Consider the following 18,792-nt stretch of genomic DNA (forward strand, 5'->3'; position numbering starts at 1 on the left):
GCAAGATTGACAAACAAAGACAAGTTAACTTTAGTAGCAACTGGTGGGCAAGGAAATTATCTGAGAGACCCTTCAAGCAACAAAGTGCGGAGAGAAGCCTATAAAAACCTTATAAAGGAGACAAAAAGAAGACTGATTCCACAATTGACAAGAGAGATAAGACTGTTTTGTTACTGGAAAGATACAAGTTGACAGTGAAAGTTGGCAATAAAAATTTAGTTATTTTATTATTGGTGATTAATAAGTAAGAACTTTGTAACTTTTAGATTGTTTTAGATTGTTATTAAATGTTTACTTGCTAACAATTAATTAGCCATAAATAATAATAATGAAATGATAATGGATACAGCATAATGATATATACATGTATTGACAATTTAGTACAAGAAATTTGGCTATAAATTGTAAATTGTGACTTGGGAAAAAGACTTATAAATTTTATTAACAAATTTTCATTTAGATCTTGATATAAAGGTGTAAGATTTTTTGGAGGAGGGGGTGATGAGAAGAGATGGGGCATAAATAGTAAATGATTTTTAGCCAATTATAATAACAACAAGGAAATGTTATTGGTCATTGTTTAACAATATGTACATGCTATGGTATTGGCTAAAGTAACTTAAATATAAATATTAGTCAGTGAGTTGGGAAAAAAGTGGGGGACGCTTAAAATGTTATCTATTGACTTTTACTTAAAAGATGCTATAAAGGTGTAATGTTATTGGAGGATTTTTTGAAATAGCTAATGAATGCCATTATGTGGTTGTGTGTTTAAGTATGAATGATTTGAGGTAAAAGCATGTTCAAATAATTGTGGCCAAATGAGAATTGTGGTACATTGATAGTAAGATATACAAAGATTTTTGACTTAAAGTGTATAATCTAATATGAACTCTAAGTAATGACTGTGGAAGAAATGCACGAAAGTTATCTGTAACCAATCAACATGCTTTCTACAAGATGTAATGAAGGATGATTCTTTTTTTGTGTTTTTGTTTAAATAAAATAAACAAAAATTTCAAAACAACAACAACAAGCATCAAGGGCTTTTGCTTTAATGACTCCTTATTTTTTTTTCAATCATGGGAGTTAAATAGAAAGAAGCATGGAAGAAATAGATTTTCAGAGAAATATTTTATTTTCTTGTCATACAGTTTTTATATTTAAAGGCAAAATGTGGAAAGAGTTATAATAAAATTTATTAGCTCCCCTCCATCTGTCTATGTTTGGTTAAATAATGTTTCCTAAACATAGTTTATATTCCTTTAAAGAGAATAGATTGTTATGTAAAGGGTCAACCTGGATCAACAGAGAATGAAAGAGCATGTCTTACGTAGGGGATATATTACTTGGCATTCCCTTTTTACAACAACATAAGGTGCAACACAAACCTTTAGGCACAATTACTTTATAATATCTGTAGTTATAAAAATCTTTGAAAGGTTACTGCTGGATCACCTGAAAATCATCATGGATCCACCGCTAGACGCTTTGCAGTTTAAGTAGTGTGCAAACAGGATGGCAGATGTTTCTGTTAGCATGGTACTGCACTACATCTTGCAACATCTTGAATCCCCAACGTCTTATGCAAGGATCCTTTTTGTAGACTTCAGATTGGCTTTCAATACTATCATCCCAGAAATTCTTCACTCTAAACTGATTCAGCTAGCTGTGCCTGTCCACACTTGTAGGTTGATTATAAGATTTCTGACAAATAGTAAGCAGCAGCTGAAGCTAGGTAAAATCAATTGAATATCCATTCAATTAGCACAGCTCCACCATCCCTGGCTATGTGTTCCCTCCATTACTCTTTTCTCTATATACCAATGACTGCATTTCAAAGGATCCCTTGGTTAAAATACTGAAGTTTGAAAATGATACAACGATCATTGGTCTCATTTGAGATGATGATGAGTCTGCATATAGACAAGGTTGAATAACTGTACACCTGTGATGCAGCTGGAAAAATCTGGAGCTGAACATACTTAAAAATGTTGAGATAAAAATGGATTTTAGGAGGAGCCCTCTTATTTTATCACCTCTTAAAGTATTAGCCAACACAGTATTAACAGAAGAGATCTTCAAGTTTCTGGGTTTTATAATCTCCCAGGATTTGAAAGGGACACCTAACATTAGAACCATCATTTAAAAGGCACAACAAAGAATGTTCTTCCTGCATCAACTCAGAAGGTTCAGACTGCCCCAGGAGCTGTTGATACAATTCTACAAAGGAATGATTGACTCTGTCATTTGTACTTGTATAACTGTTTAGTTTGATACAGCAACCAAAAGGAAATGTACAAACTTCAACAGATAGTTAGGACTGCAGAAAAAACAATTGCAATCAGCTTGCCTTCCATTGTGGACCTATATACCGCATGAGCCAGAAGAAGAGCTGAGAAAATATTTACAGACTTCTCACATCCTGGACATAAACTGTTTTAATTCTTCCCCACAGGATGCCTCTATAGAGCATTGCATACCAAAACAATTAGACACAAAGACAGATTTTTCCCTTGTGCCATCAGTCTGCTGATCAATTAATTACCACAGTACTGTCTTATGTCTAAGGGCATTTACGCATGAAGTATGACTATATTATTATTATCCTTCTCATCGTTTCTATTATCTTCCCCTAGTGGATATTTTTTGATTATATTACCTTGGTTTTGTATGTACACTGAGAGTTTATGCACCGGAAACAAATTCTTTGTGTGTTCAATCACACTTGCCAATAAAGTTATTCTATTCTATTCTATTCTATTAAGTTGATACGTATACTGTCAAAAAGTATTAGTATAAACCTGGTGTCATGAATACCTTCTTTTAGTAAACAGCACATTATTGAAACTGAATGCTGCAGTAAAACTCCTAGTCCAGTTTTGAAATACTCAGTTGAATTTAGTACCAGGTTAAAACCACACTCTATTCTCAAAAAATTGAGTCCTACTTGAGGAGAAACAAAGATAAATTATAGATAAATATCCTATATGAATGTCTATTGGAAATAATTACAGAAAACTCATTAGAATTCAAAGTATACTTTAAATGGTTTCTTCACTGATGATTGACTTAAGAACAAAAGTACAGATAGTCCTCACTTATTAACTGCAACTGCAATTAAAACTGGAAACTCCATTGCTAAGCAATGTGGTCATTGAAAAATTATGTGATAGTGCTGAATTTACAATGTCAGTTTGGGCTGTGATCATTATAAAAATCACCATGGGTTATTAAATGCAACAATATGTGACTGTGATTTGTGACTTCCTGCTGGTTTCCCCATTGACTTTGCTTTTTGGAAGTTAGTTGCAAAGACCACAAATTGTCACAATCAAGTGACGATCACTTGATTGTTGGATGCTGCAATTACTGTAAATGCATGGCACTTCCCAAGTACCGGAATTGCAGTCATGAGGATGTTAGGACCAGCTATAAGTCTCCTTTTACAACTCTGAGATAACTCCAAACAGTTGCTGAAAAGGTAAATGGTAAGTGAGACTACCTGTAAGATACTGTATATATGTTTTGCTTACTATCTACACAGTAGACTGTGTATATAGAAGAACTCTTCAAGGCCTCTTGATTATTTAAATTTCAACTTCTTATCTAGGTGAAAAGTTAATACAAACCTACTAAAGAACACCCAAACCAATTGTTGCAGATACCTGGTCACCACCATAGCATTCACTCAAACTTTTGCAGTTGTTTAACTGCAGTTCCAATTGCATTCTGTTTTAAGATTGAAAATTTAGAGTTAGTTATCAGATCTGGCCAACAAATATTTGGACTACAAAAACACTACTGCCATTTAGTGGTTACCCTGATTTTTGCAGCTCAGATCTAAGGCCCTTAACAAGTTTCACATGTTTTGGTAAATGAATATATGTGTCTGAATATAAATAACTCAGAATTGTTATTGTCAATATTTTAAAATAGCTATAAGTAAAATTAATCCAGAAAATGGGTGCATTTTTTTATCTTTGGCTACCAAATCTTCTTAATGCAAATTTGTTCTTGGGCCAGCTTATGAAAATGTGCAAGAAAGCAATTTAACAAAAAGGAAAATGAGATATTTATGGTCCATATTATAGCTCTGACAAAATTTCTTACATAACAAATCAGTACATTAAAGTTCTGCATGCTTCAGAAGTGATTGGAAAACTGTATTGGATTTCACATAAGAACAGCACTTCTCTGGTAGTCATTACAGCAACCATGTCAGGCTCTGGGTGAACAATAATTAAAGCAGCATATCTTTAATAAGACTTATAAGGGTGGTGCTATACTTGCAGAAAAGCTAAAATATTTTGTCCCAATAAAGTTCAAAATGTGCAGAGATCTCAATCATGGGTATCCACAGATGGTGATACATCAAGACACGTGTACCATAATGGGAACTTTTATGTGACAATGACATTGTATACATGTCATCCTTTTGTGTCATCCTGGTTTGCTGTAGATGCTGCTGTCTGAAAGGCCTTCTAGAGATGTTGCCGTTGTAGAAATGGGATAATTTTCAAGGTAACATGAATGTATTTAATAGCATTTTTAAATCTCAGATTAAGGCAGATATTATTCAAATGCTATAATATCCTTGTTCCTGCACTGTAAAATTGCATATGTTATTTATGAAGAATCCACTTATTTTATTTGGAAATGATGCTTTTAATTTCCATGAAGCTATAAAGTATGCAGTACCTGCTCTTTTAGATTAAGCTAAAATATATCCAGAAGTGAATAAGTATCTCTTTAGAATGTCATTAAAACTATCTACTCATAAAAAATCCCTAATCAGTACTTATTAATGACATTATCTTATCTACTATTAATATTTTAACAAATACAATTGTTAACATCAAACTACAGATATGGGAAACATAAAAGAAAGGGTTTTTTTTAAAAAAAAATGTTAGTGGTTTTTGAAGTTCCATGAAAATCTCACCAGTTCCAAAGATCCTTTTATTTAAGCAGGAACAATGTTTATATTGTGGTAAAAAAAATTGATAACGTCAATAAATAAACTTGTAGAAAAATTATTACATATTACATTGCACATATTAAAGGCTATTACAGGCTTAAGCTAATAGAGAGCTGCATTTCTAGAAATGTGACCATTCAATCCTAAAAACCATACAGGTAAGGAAAGTCAGATATAAGAAACTTAGGAAAAATTACTTGGAAGCCTTTTCTAAGTGTTTCAGTTTTCTATTAGATCTTTATCATTCTATTAACATAATTGTTTTAGGAGAAAGTGATTACCCTTCTTCATGATGTACATCATATTTTGCACTGAACTATCTCTAGTGAGTAACACTTTGTAATAATTGGTCTAATCTTTATTAATTTCTTCAGTGTTCATCATAGTAACATTAATCATTAGCTGCACTTCAGAATTAATATGAATGTCATACATACCATCTTAGAAGCTCTACTATAATTTGGGATTAATTAATTTACTGTTCCTGCCAACTCTGATTTAAAAATTAGACTTACAGCACAAATTCACCTTGACGCTTGCTTACTTTTTAAAAATCATACTTTGAACTCTGATGTAAATACTTAAGATAATCTTTCCTTGTGCAATTCCCATTTCAGTGGAGTCTACATACATCCATTTCATTTTAATCCTGCCCTAGAATAATGTCCTTAAAAAGATAGTTGGATAAAAAAGATTTGGGATCTGCCAAAGAACCTACCACAAGCTTCATTTTGTAAAAACTCTTCATATGTTAGTTAAGTTAGATCTTAGAACAAACTCACGGCCTGTATGCCAGATGCATCATGCACTGGCCATGCCCACCACCATTTTAGAGAATCGGGTAAATCACAATACCAGAGGTAGGTTGCTGCCGGCTTGGCCCAGATCGGGTGAACCAGTAGTAGCGGCGGTGAGAGGCTCCAACCCTGGACATTTCTGCACATGTGCAGAAGCATTATGCATCCGAGTGAGCACAAGCAAACCAGTAGTAAAAATAATAGAAATCCACCACTGCACAATACGTCATGTGATGACAATGTGACAATGCAAGTTTGACATCCCTGCCTTAGAAAAACATAAAGATCTGGTTGACAAAGCTCTGGAGTAAGAAAATACATTGTTTAGCAAATGCTTTGTTTACACATTGCAGTAGCCTTTGTTGATAATTCAGTATTAGTACAAGGGCAGTGAAGTAGGAAACTGTGGTTACAAAAGGCAAGATAATAGTCATGGCAATACAGTGAAACCTTCCTTTGCAAATGTATGCAACATCAACACATGTACAAAAATCATGAGTCTTTGATCACACTGCCACAAGCATTTTTCCCCAATTCTGCAAACATCCTTGTATAAGGATGGATATATTTTATTTGGAAGTGTAACAAGACATTATTAAGGAGAGTAAATACCAAGGGTGTCAAACCTAATAAATTCATGTCAAAAATATAGGAATCCTCATAAGTATGTCCATATTTCACATTTTTCTCTCCTCACTTTCCTCCTTATTTTTCCTCAACCGGCATTATCTCTGCTTTTATCTCTATATCCAGTGGACTTCTTATTTCTGTTTTCTCCTCTTTTTTTGTCTGTGATCAGGAAGCAACAATGTATCTTTCTTTTCTTTCTTTAAACTTCATGAAAATACAGTGCAGACAAAAGTTATGGTAACATAATTTTCCAGGACAGCAAAATGGTAAGAAAGTGAAGAGAAAGATGTGGGATACAACTTCTGCTGACTTTTTAAAATATATAAATATAAATTTATATATATATCTATATAAATTTATAATATATACATTTATATATAAATCAATGTCATTTTGCCACTGCATTTATTTCTCAAGGAGCATTTGATACAGCCCCAACTTGAAGTTCAGATTTCAAAGTGCATCCCTACTTGCATTGCTAGGATAGAAAATAAACTGTTCCCTTGATTTTCATTATAAATAAAGATGGTGACATTACCAGGAAATTCTGCAGTTTCTTAATATCATGAATTTAGAGAAAACTTTTGAACTTGTTTTGAGCAGAAATGTTATGTGATCTTGAAATGCCACTTTTGATCTCAATGAACACAGAAGTTTCAAGTGTAACAGTGAGTCTGCACTAATCACAAGTTATTCAAATATAATAGAGTTTGAACAGTTCATACATATTACTGCCAGCCTCTGTGTTTACTAAAAAAATGTTAATTTATTCAAGAATGTGCTTGAAAAAAATATGTATTTTCAGCACTGACTTTTCCACACCTTCAGGAAAACATTAGCCAATGAAGTCTTTGCTCAGCCATCTTTATACACTGAGCAAATATTTTTCTTTTCATCAGCTGGATCCTTGATTCAGTAATGACTTATTTCCATCAATAACCTTCTTTAACCTAGCAACCTTCAGATCTGTTGGCAACAATTCTGATATTCCCCACTTAAAATGGTCACTAACTATATATAAACTAAATATCATAGGAATTATAGCCTGGGTTGTTTTGGATCTTACCTTAGAAGGCAGATATGGATTTTAGAGACGTGCAAAAAAAGGAGAATTTTTGTTTTAATTGCTGCATTTGTGACAATATGCAAAATTCAATTTATTTCACATTCTTTAGTATTCACGTTTGTTTGGCCATTAACATTAGCCTCTGGATGCACTATTCATATTTCCTTAACTGTTTTGCAGTATTGTTGGCTCTGATATCAAAAACTAATGAAACATGTGCAGATGTTTCGGACAGCCACCATTTTATATAACCTGCAAATTAATGTTGGAGGATTGAAAACATTTTATTGGCTTTTTGGATATACTTGCCAAAAGTAAAATAGGTATTAAAAAGGGGATTGAGGAAATCTCCCACACAATTGTCATTGCGATTCCAGCAATACATAGTCTTTATAGCTGTTTGGTTCTTTTCAGTAGATACTTCAGGACAAACACAACCTTTTCAGTTGAATTTTAATACACAAACAATATCGGTAGAAATTGCACAAATTCTGCACAAATTCTGCACAAATAAGCAGATTAATTCTGCTTACCCAAAAATGAATGGACATATTCCCAGTAAACACTTTTTTCTAAAGCAGTCAACAACTCCAAAGTAGGGTTGATTGCATTAAATTGGATCTCAAAACTTGAACTCATTTCTTCTTATAACTGATAGGATATGAAAGTACTCAGTCATTAAGTCTTGAGTAGAATCCAAGCAGCAGTAACAAGATTGAAAAGACATTCTAAGCATCTTGCATTACAAATACTTATACTTGAGGATAAGGAACAGGGATTATTCTATAAGGACAAGCTGGTGCATTTACAGGCACATTATTGAGCATGTTAACTCAGAAGGGAAAGGATTGTTCTGAACATGACATAAGGGAAAAATAAAGCTCCACATGACAAGTAATAAAGAAAGAGATCAACTCAAACCTACCCAGAGAAGCCATGTGTCCTATTGAGGCATATTTGTCCATGCAATAATAGTGAATCTGTTTAGCACAATACTGAAAAAATAAATAAAAACATGTCAGAGAAAATTGTTTCTGAAAAGAAAGAACTGAACCAGTGATGGGTTCCAAATTTCAGTAGGTGTGGCTTGTTTTCTGGGAGTGGCTTGGTGGTCATGTAACCGAGTGGGAGTGGCTTGGTGACCATGTGACTAGGTGGGAGTAGCTTGGCAGTCATGTGACCAAGTAGGAGTGGCTTGGCAGTTATGTGATCGGGTGGGAGTAGCTTGACAGTCATGTGACTGGGTGGGAGTGGCCAAGTCAATGTCACTTAATTCTTTGCCCCAAAGAATGACCTATAAAAAGAAGATATAAAAAAGGAAATTTATTATTTTGTGCACTTACTACTTAAATAAGAATAAAATAAGTACACAAAACAATATGTACTTACAGCTACTTACAGAGGAAATATGGCTGTCCTTGCCGGTCTTCAACATTACCTTACACACACACTTCCAGTCCTTCTGCCTCTTCCCTTTTCCTGGATTCACTCAGACATTTTTAAAACTCATAGCGTGTGCACAGCACACACACTTCCAGCCCCTCTGCCTCTTCCCTCTTCCTGGACTCACTCAGATGTTTTTAAAACTCACAGCCTGTGCACACGCACACACTCTTCCACTCTTTTAAAAATGTCTGAGTGAAACCAGGAAGTGGGAAGAGGCAGAGGGGCTGAAAGAGTGTGTGCTATGCACAGGCTATGAGTTTTAAAGATGTCTGAGTGAATTCAGGAAGAGGGAAGAGGCAGAGGGGCTGGAAGTGTGTGTTTCTATAGTATGTTCCAGCCCCTCTGGCTCTTCCCTCTTCCTGGATTCACTCAGATGGTTTTTTAAAGTGCATAGCCTGTGCACATGCATACATTCTTCTAGCAGCCCCTTTGCTTCTTCCCTTTTCCCCAACATCCTCCCCACCCCCAGGGACTCACCAATTCTTTCTTCTTCTGGTTCTTCTTCTGAGAACTTTTTGGCAGTATGGTGAGGATGGACGGGGTGAGTGAAAGAGTGAACGAGGGCATTCCAGTACAGGGCCTGACCAATGGGTACGGGAAGGCATGCTAAATTTCACCTCCGGGTATGGCCGTACCAGTTGAAACCCACCCCTGAAGTGAATGGACTTAAGCTTTATTTGTACATTGAGCACGAATGGGATTATTTTAGATTAACTTTGGGGTTTTTTTTGGCATCTGTGTTAAAAGCTTTTGCCTATTGCAGGGCATTCTTAAATTAAATTAAAATATAAACAGTTATCCCAATAAAACATAGCAAGGGGATTTGAGCACTGAATATTTGTGAAAACATGAAAGATTAAAAGGGAACACATAAAGGACTCTTGAAAAGACAGTGACAGGAATATAAGAAACATTATTTCATAACAATCTGATATACTGCTTTTACTAAATACTCAGTTGTGGCCTAAATCTTTTTGAATTAAGCTAGGAAATCTTTTTTTAAAAATTTCTTCACAGACCAAACAAGTGAGTATCAACATGAAAGCACAGTTTGTGTGTTCTACATGCAGTTCTATTCATATTATATGACTAATACTAGAGAGAGATGAAAACTTTTGTTCATCTAATGTAAATACATACTAATGTAAATCTATACTAGCCAAATACATATTAAACCAACAATCTGTTTTGGTGTTCATTTTTTAAATAGAATTTTGCCCTAAAATGTGGGAGATGAATATGTTTATTTGGAAAAATGGGGAAATATATATTTTACATACATTTTCCTATAGAAAAAATAAGCTTGCAGAAACATACATTATACTAAAGCAAAAATGCAAACAGAAAGAATATTCAAACATAATAAAAACATTATTAAAGCCTTTATTGTTTATTTAAAAGTATTTATTTAAATAGAATCTAATAAAAAATAAGAAATTTGAAAAATACAAAAATCAAAACATTGTTCATTTCTTGCACAAAGAGTAACAAATTTACACAAAGGCATACTTTACCTTTTCATGAAAGCAATTCCATGTACTTTTCATCAGAAGCAAGCTTTGTTTTATTTAGTGATGCTTACTGTCTCGTATATATGTTCAAAATAATAGGCTTAGGCTGCAAATCTCTTCATGTCTAGTAAGAAATAAGCCTATTTAATTCAAGATTACTCTATCCAAAGAATAATATTTGCTTATTTTCTCTCTAACCTCTGGGGAAGAAAATCACTATAAAAGTTCTCAAACTACTATAGTAATTAACCAAGCCTAAAAAATTGAAAAGGTTCATGTAAAGTTGTAAACAGAGGTATGCAAAGAAATTTAGTCCAATAACTCATTCACCATGTGCCCTGCTTACAACTTGTTTTAGACTTTCTACAATACTGATTTGAATATATTCAGACCCACTTCTAGTTGTAGTATGTAGAAGGATGAGAAAAATTGTTGGACAAGAAAACAATTGAAAATGATTCTTTTTATTTTAGATTTATCCTGATGTCTCATTATTTTCCTATAAGTCAAAAGAAACCTACCCCCATAACATAATTCATAATGAACTGAGAATTATGCCACAAGTCATCTATTTATAATTTCAAAATTGTGATACTTTTTAGATAAATAAAATCAATATTAATATTTTAAAAATGGTCAATATGTTTAGGTTCAGTTAACTTGCCCTTCAGGCTAGTCTGTCTTTGTGGAAAATATCTATCTGTAATAAATAAGAACCGGTGAGAAAATGTAGAGAAGTTTAGGACTGCATATTTCTCCTAGCATAAATGCTTATTGAGAGACATTTGTAAATACCTGCAATGATATGAATACAATTACTGAATAGATAATTATTCAAAAGTTAGAATCAGAATAAGTATCTGTATTTTTTGAAAATTTTCATTTCTTAAGAAAATAACATTAAGGATAAGTTTGTTACTTATTGAAGCTAAATCATTTACCTTTACCTTCATATTTAGTTTAAGGATAGGCTTGGTCCACTGTCTAATCCTGAATCCAGCTTCCTCCATTGACTTTGCTTATTGGAAGCTGGTGGGAAAGATCACAAGTAGCAATCACATGACCCTGGGACATTGCAACCATTGTAAATACATCCTGGTTGCCAAATGAATTTTAACCATGTAACCGTGGGGATGTTACAACAGTCATCAGTTCAAGAAACAGTTGTAAGTCAATTTTTCAGTGTCATTGTAACTTTAAACAGTTGCTAGATCAACCGCTGTAAATCATGGATCCAGGTGTTATGGATCTCAATGCTGTGTCTTCCCTCTTGCTGATTTGGACACTCTATGCTGATTCTCCATACTTGAAGGAAATAGAAAGCAGGCAGATCAAGTTAATAGAGATAATTGTGATTCAGAAGCTTTCTAGATCAAGTTAGGAAAAGTTATCTATATGATAATTCTCATATTTCGCACGAATTTCCTTCAGGAAATAGATCCAGGAGTACCCTTTTTCAGTGTTATGGGTTTTACATATTTTATGCTTCCATTTCAGTCATGGTAACTGTATTCTCTAGCACAGCTGGAGAAAAATGGATGCTAGAACACAAATTCATATGTTTTAGACTTCAACTTTTTTTTAAAAGGACTCTCATCTCTGAGCTGTTGAACATAAAGAGGAACATAAGGAAGAAATAGGATAAGCCATGTTTGAAGAGAACTCCAGCTGATTTCTTTGGGCTAACACTAAAGAATAAAATTTTGCTTCTCCTCTTAATAAGTTTAGAATTTGGTCACTTAAAAAGAAAGCATTGATCATGACATGAAATTTAACTTTGTAATTACTGGGGTTATATATTTTTTTAATTGCCACTGCTAATAGAGTGGATATTTTAATACAATATGGGTTAGAAATACAATCTCCATATTTGAATATATACAAATGTGATTTTATATGGAAGGTTGATTATTAATTTGTTCAGTTAGGCTTTCAGCAATGTAGATAATATTGTTGCAGACTTTCTTTTTCCTTTTATTATCATTTGATATAATTTGAGATTTACAGTTTGGGAATTTCTGATTCATCACTGCCACTAACAGAGATGATAACAAAATATCACTTGACTTACATTTTAGGTCTTTCACTAAATATAAGTCTCTCTCTTGGCCTTTAAGCACTCTATCATCTGTGCCAGGCATATTTAAACAAATTGTTGGCTCTCTAAATTGAGACACTACACTCTCTGTATTGAACACTACAAATTGCTGATGCAGTTTTTATGGCTTTCCCAAAGCCCATAAAATGAAATTGTATTTGTCTATATAGCATTTAGTTTCATTCTTTAAAGACATGGGGATCTATTTTCTTCTTGGCTTTCAAAACTCTCTGGCTATCTTTACCATCTATCTTTTATTAGCAGTTCTTTTCTTGATTGCTTATTGGGAAATGGAAGGAGATATTGGATTGCCAAATATACTACCTTAGAGCTGAACTAATGAAGCTGATATCTTCATAATGGACTGTGCACACGAAGATTTTTCACCTGCCTAACAGATGGTTTGTAATATCAGCTTGGACAGCTTCAATCACTTATTGAAGATACCAACCAAGCAGATGACTAGATGACTAGCAGATGACTGCTCCTGTAAGAAAATGCTAAACATTCACTCACACATTTACTCACTCAATCACACACTCACACACAGATGTACACAGACCTTGAACCACATCTATTATGCTTGCATAATCTGATCAAGGAAATTCCTTCATCTCTCAGAAACAATCCTGTTGGTCTTTTCAAATCACTAATTAGAGATTACTGTTATGCCTACTCTGGTTCTACACATACACTCAAACACTTATAATTTGGGATTGTCTCTCTAGATGTTGAGAGTTGAGGGAGGGTTTTTTTGGGAAAACATAAAATCTATATTCCTAGAATGTATATGTTCTCCATATGGATGGGAAAAATAGTATTTTTCGTAAGCATTGTTTGCAACACTTTCTAGTTCAAAATATAAATTGTAGTCACATTTTCCTTGAGATAAATGGCATGCTTGATGTTTCATACCTTCCTCTTAATATTTGTTCCTTTTAACTTTCTCTGTTTCTCAGAATGTTTTCCCCATTCTTTTCCCCCATGGACTTCAGGGTTGACTCAGCCTTCCATCCTTCCGAGGTGGGTAAAATGAGGACCCAGATTGTTGTTGGGGGAAATATGCTGATTCTGTAAACCGCTTAGAGAGGGCTGAAAGCCCTATGAAGCGGTATATAAGTCTAACTGCTATTGCTATTGCTATTGCTATGGACCTCTGCCTGGAAATCTGGCCCTTTGGAATGGCGTTATATGCAGAATGTAGAGAGATCCAAGTAATAAATCTCAGGGGGCTCTTGTGTTTACTGAGAAATTAAAAGAAATCAAGTAACAGAAGATACCCAATATGATGATGGCAGAAAACCAGAATTGGATAGAATCTTTGTGGAATACTCTGAGAAAGTAATAGGAATAGGATACAGAATCATTTTTGGAAGAAGATGCTTTTTCTATGGTAGACTCCATAATCTGGAACATGTTCTCACAAGAAATATGTTTCTCTCCTTCCTTGATTGTATTTCTCAAGGTGTAAACTCTTCTGTTGTGCTTCCACCCAAAATTATTATGGGAATCCATCTTGTGTGTGAGTGTGTGTGTGCGTGTGCACGCGCATGTGCATGTGTCTGCGTATTTGCACACACATACACACAAGTTTACATCTTGTGAAATTTTGGTCCTTTTCCATTCACTTATTTGTTCAAACTGTTCATAGTTAAGTTGCAAATATGCATATGTATATGCGTGCACACACACATTTTCTGTATTTAAAAAAGTAAAAATAACTTTTGACATTGCAGTACAAAGTTCACAAGGAATATAAAATGTATGCAAATAATTTGATAAGTGAGTTAGGTTTACTAAGTGTTTGTTGAAATTTCTCTGATTTTTTTAATGACAACAGAACTGAAGTACAGTGACAAATTAAAATATCTTTGCAGCACAAGCACTGGTTCCATGAACTATGAGAAAGTACAGTAACTTTAATTTAAATGGATTTTCTAATGTAACATAGGATAATTCTTTAAAAGTTCATTGAAGTTGAACAATTATTGCTGTAAAGCTTGTGAAAGATTGCAAATGGAAATTCTTTGCACCCAATAATTATAAATCTTATAACACTCATAGTTAATATTTTTTTATTTCAGAATAGAAACTTGAAATAGCTCAGGTCATCACTGGACAGCATTTGACCAGGGAATTCATATCACATATGCCACAATATGCTTTATGTAGTTTGAACTGATATGCTTTGAAGGTACAATTATTCTATGATCCCACAGTACATAACCTTGTATAGTGCAGAAGTGTTTCTCCCATGGAAGTGAAGAAATTAATCAACAATGACTTTGGAGTGATGATTTGTTTTTTAATGTACAACTCCCATAGAAAACCCAGATCATTCCTATTTGTCACAGAAACATGAACTAAAAGAGAAAACAAATCAAAAGTTTGGTTGGAAGAAGATCACAAAGCCAGCAGTTAACATTACCTCTAAAAATATTACAAATCAAAATGTATTAATACAGTACATCTAATTTTTGAGCAGGTGACAGCTTAATAATTTTTCATTTCTCAGATTTAGGACTGTATTTCAGGCTAAAGAATCAGGAAAGATGTTTGCCTGAAGCTGGAAAAAATGTTTCAGTTGAAATATGAGGCTATAAAGGACACCTACAAATATTTTACATTGGGTAAAGCACATATAATCAGAGATATTAGAATTCAAAATAGTGCACAGAATAATTTGAAAATTACTCTAAACAATTTTAGCCATTGCTGGGGGCTTTAGGTGAAAAACATGGTGGACTGACATGTCTTTGCAAAACTGGAGATAATGTCAAGCAAATACCAACAGGCAGGCATAGAATAGAATAACAGAGTTGGAAGGGACCTTGGAGGTCTTCTAGTCCAACCCTCTGCTTAGGCAGGAAACCCTACACCACTTCAGACAAATGGTTATCCAACATCCAACACTGGGAGCCTAAGAATGACAACAGGCTTTAAACCTCTGGCAAAGCTTGCTTAGAGGACAGTGGTTTCAACCAATCCATTTTCTAATGCTCATTTTACAGAAAGAATTTAGAGAGAATAAAGAATTAATATTGAAAGTGGGGAGATGGTTACAGTGACTTTAAACTTCGGATTTTTTAATGGGTTTAGCAATCAGTCTATGCTAACTCTTAAATGGACATTGCTATATTTGACCACAAATCTATCAGGTGAGATGACACATCTGCATTTACCATTTAAGTTGCTTGTCTTCATTCCAAGCAACTTAAATGATTTTAAGCCAATTTAAGAAACTTTGTTTACTTTGGCAACAAATTGACAAATGACCTCTCCCATGGTTTTCTTCTAGATGTTAAAAAGCATTACATCTTGCATAGTATCTCTGGTATCTCTGGAAGGAGCAGGATAGAGGTGGTGCAACCATCCTTGCTCTTCTTGATCTTTCAGCAGCTTTTTATACCATCAACCATAGTATTCTTTTGAAGCGACCTAGGGAATTAGTTATGGGTGGCAGTTTTGTGCTGGTTCACCTCCTTCGTCTAAGGCTACAGTCCCTGTTGGTGTTAATAGGGAGTGAGAGGTCCAGCCCACAGCCCTTCCTGTGTGGGATACCACAGGGATCAATACTATTTTCATTAAACTACATGAAACATTGGGCGAGATCATATGTCATCATGGGACCAGGTATCAACAATATGCTGATGATACCCACCTATAAATCTCAATGCCAGGTGACGTGGGTATTGCAGCGGATCTCCTTTTGTGACAATTAAGGCTCTGTGTGGGTCTGGATGGAGAATAATGACTTCAACTGAACCCTGGTAAGATGAAATGGCTGTGGGTGTGCCCCTCTGTATCCAGGATCTTCTTTGTTCCTGAATGGGGTTGCACTACCCCAGATAGACCTGGTATCTAAGTTTGAGAGTCCAAAAGTCCAAACTTGCAGCATCATGTTGTCACATGACGTATTGTGACTCCCCCCCCTTTGCTAAACTGGGGATGTGCTTGGCCAGCACGTGAAGCAACTGGTCCATGGGTCACGAGTTTGACACCCCTGGACTATTGCTACATGCTTTACATGGGACTACCTTCAAAAAATATCTGGAAGCATCAGACTGTACAGAATGCAGTTGCATAAGTCATACTGGGTGTCCAAGAAAGGGCACATATAACACTTTTGCTCTTGAACTGCACTGGGGGCCAGTTTGCTTCTGGGTCCAATTCAAGGTGTTGATCATCATCTATAAAGCCCTACATGATATAGTCAGGTTATCTATAGAACCAGCTTTGCCCCACTATATCAGCCTGTCGCAGTTGTTCAGGTAGGAAAGATATGATGCAGACCCCATCAGTCAAATAGTTTTGACAGGCAAAGTCCAGAAAGAGGGCCTGCAGCTGCCCCAACATCTTGCCATCAAATGTGAGGAAAGCCCCAATTTTTTGGCCTTCTGCAAAGGAGTCAAAACTTGGTTATATGGCCTTGCTTCCTCACCCCCACCACCTGTATTAACAACTGCTAACTCCTCATCTTGGAATGTTTTACCTATTGAAATTTTATAATGTTACTTTTATGATTTTAAAACTTTTTAATTTAAATAATTCCAGTTTGGATGTTAATTTAATTGATTATATTGTATACCACCCAGAGCCTCTCTCTGAGGGAGATGGGTGGTTAAGAAATAGGAAATACAAATATCTGTTTTATTAATTCACATATTTACGTTGGTTTATTGATGGATTTTAATATGCTTTTATCATGACCCTGACAAGATGGCATGGTTTGATTGACATTTAAATATATATTTGGTAAATGGGTGTGAGACAGCAGGCCAGAAAATTACCTAGAAAATTGCCAGCACCTGTGCTGCTTTTGGTTTGTCTTTTTAATTCCTCTTTTCGGTGTCAGCATCGCAAAGTTGACTATAAAAAAAATTGTCATTTTAACAGTTGAGGGTGTGGTGAATCATAGTAGGCAAGCAACCTAAAGAAGCTAGCAAGAGACGTTTTTCCTCTAGCAGTACTCATAAAAAATAGCACTATTCACAAGGAGCACTAATAGGAGTGTGAGAAAGAGTGAGTAAATAGTATGAGATTACTTGTGCGTGTTGTCTAGGGACTTGAGTCATTAGCTCTTTTGTATCTTGGGCCCATTAAATTGGGTATAATTTAAAAGAACCCATGACAAAGATATTTCAGTATTGATTCACTTAATATCAGGATTTGTATTGTGAATTTTGAAGTGATATTTCTGGAAACAAAGAAAAGCAGTGTTAATAAGCAATTGCTAATGTTTTCAGCAACATTGTCAACAAATGGCCAGATCACCTACAAATTACTGGTTTTGTACATTTTTTTTCCTTCTCAAACTGTTCTCATATAGTTTATGGTTACAGCTGATGATATATAGCCAATGTTACTATTATTGTGATAACTGAATCAAAGTACTGTAAGAAGACGATGAAGAAAAAGCAAGCCTGATATTTTTGGAAAAAAGCTAATGGCCTAGTTTTACTTTGTGACTCTAGGCAGATGATTGACATTGGAGTAGATGGTGACCTGCTTAGAGTGGTTTAGTGTGTCAACTGCCACCTAGCTTTATGTCACTGGCACAGCTAACCTAGAAAAAGTCATAAGGGTGAAATTATATTTTTACATTGACTTCTTTTCACATAAATGTAAATATTCGCTGGAAATTTGATATGAAAGATTATGCAGGGTTTTTTATAGTATCAGGGAAGATTAACAGCTCAAGTTGTATAGTATGTATTTGAGGTTTGTGTAATTGAATGCCTTGATTTGATCTTAAAGTCTCTTGCAAATGGGGTTTCTTTTCTCCAATAATGCATAATTCAAAAGATGAGTCTTGTTTCCTCTTGAAAAACAATTTTGCCTTAGTAAAATACAGACAAAATATAGAAAATATGGTTTTAGCAGACAATATCTGCAGAGAGCTGCTTCTAATAGACAACAGCAAATGTATCAATTTTGATTAATAAAATTAGATTGAATTTGGTACATTGAATTTGCTCTGTACAGACAAAGTTTGCAAGCTATACTTTTATTCTGTGTATTCAATATAGAGATTTTTAAAATCAAATTGGATTTTATAAGAGAGCTCAATTCTTGTGACGGGGCAATGTTGATTTTCTAATTAGACATAAACAAGATGATAAGTTTCATTTTACCATCTCTGATTGGTCAAGACCACTGCATATATATATATATATGGAAGCAGTTAGCTTCCTCCCATAATTGGGGCATACCAGGGGTTGTGACACTATATATATATCTATATATATATATCTATATATATC

Source organism: Thamnophis sirtalis, unplaced genomic scaffold (genome assembly GCF_051295495.1).
Source record: "Thamnophis sirtalis isolate CommonGarterSnake01/CBP01778 unplaced genomic scaffold, rThaSir2_p1.2 scaffold_8, whole genome shotgun sequence".
Lineage (NCBI taxonomy): Eukaryota > Metazoa > Chordata > Lepidosauria > Squamata > Natricidae > Thamnophis > Thamnophis sirtalis.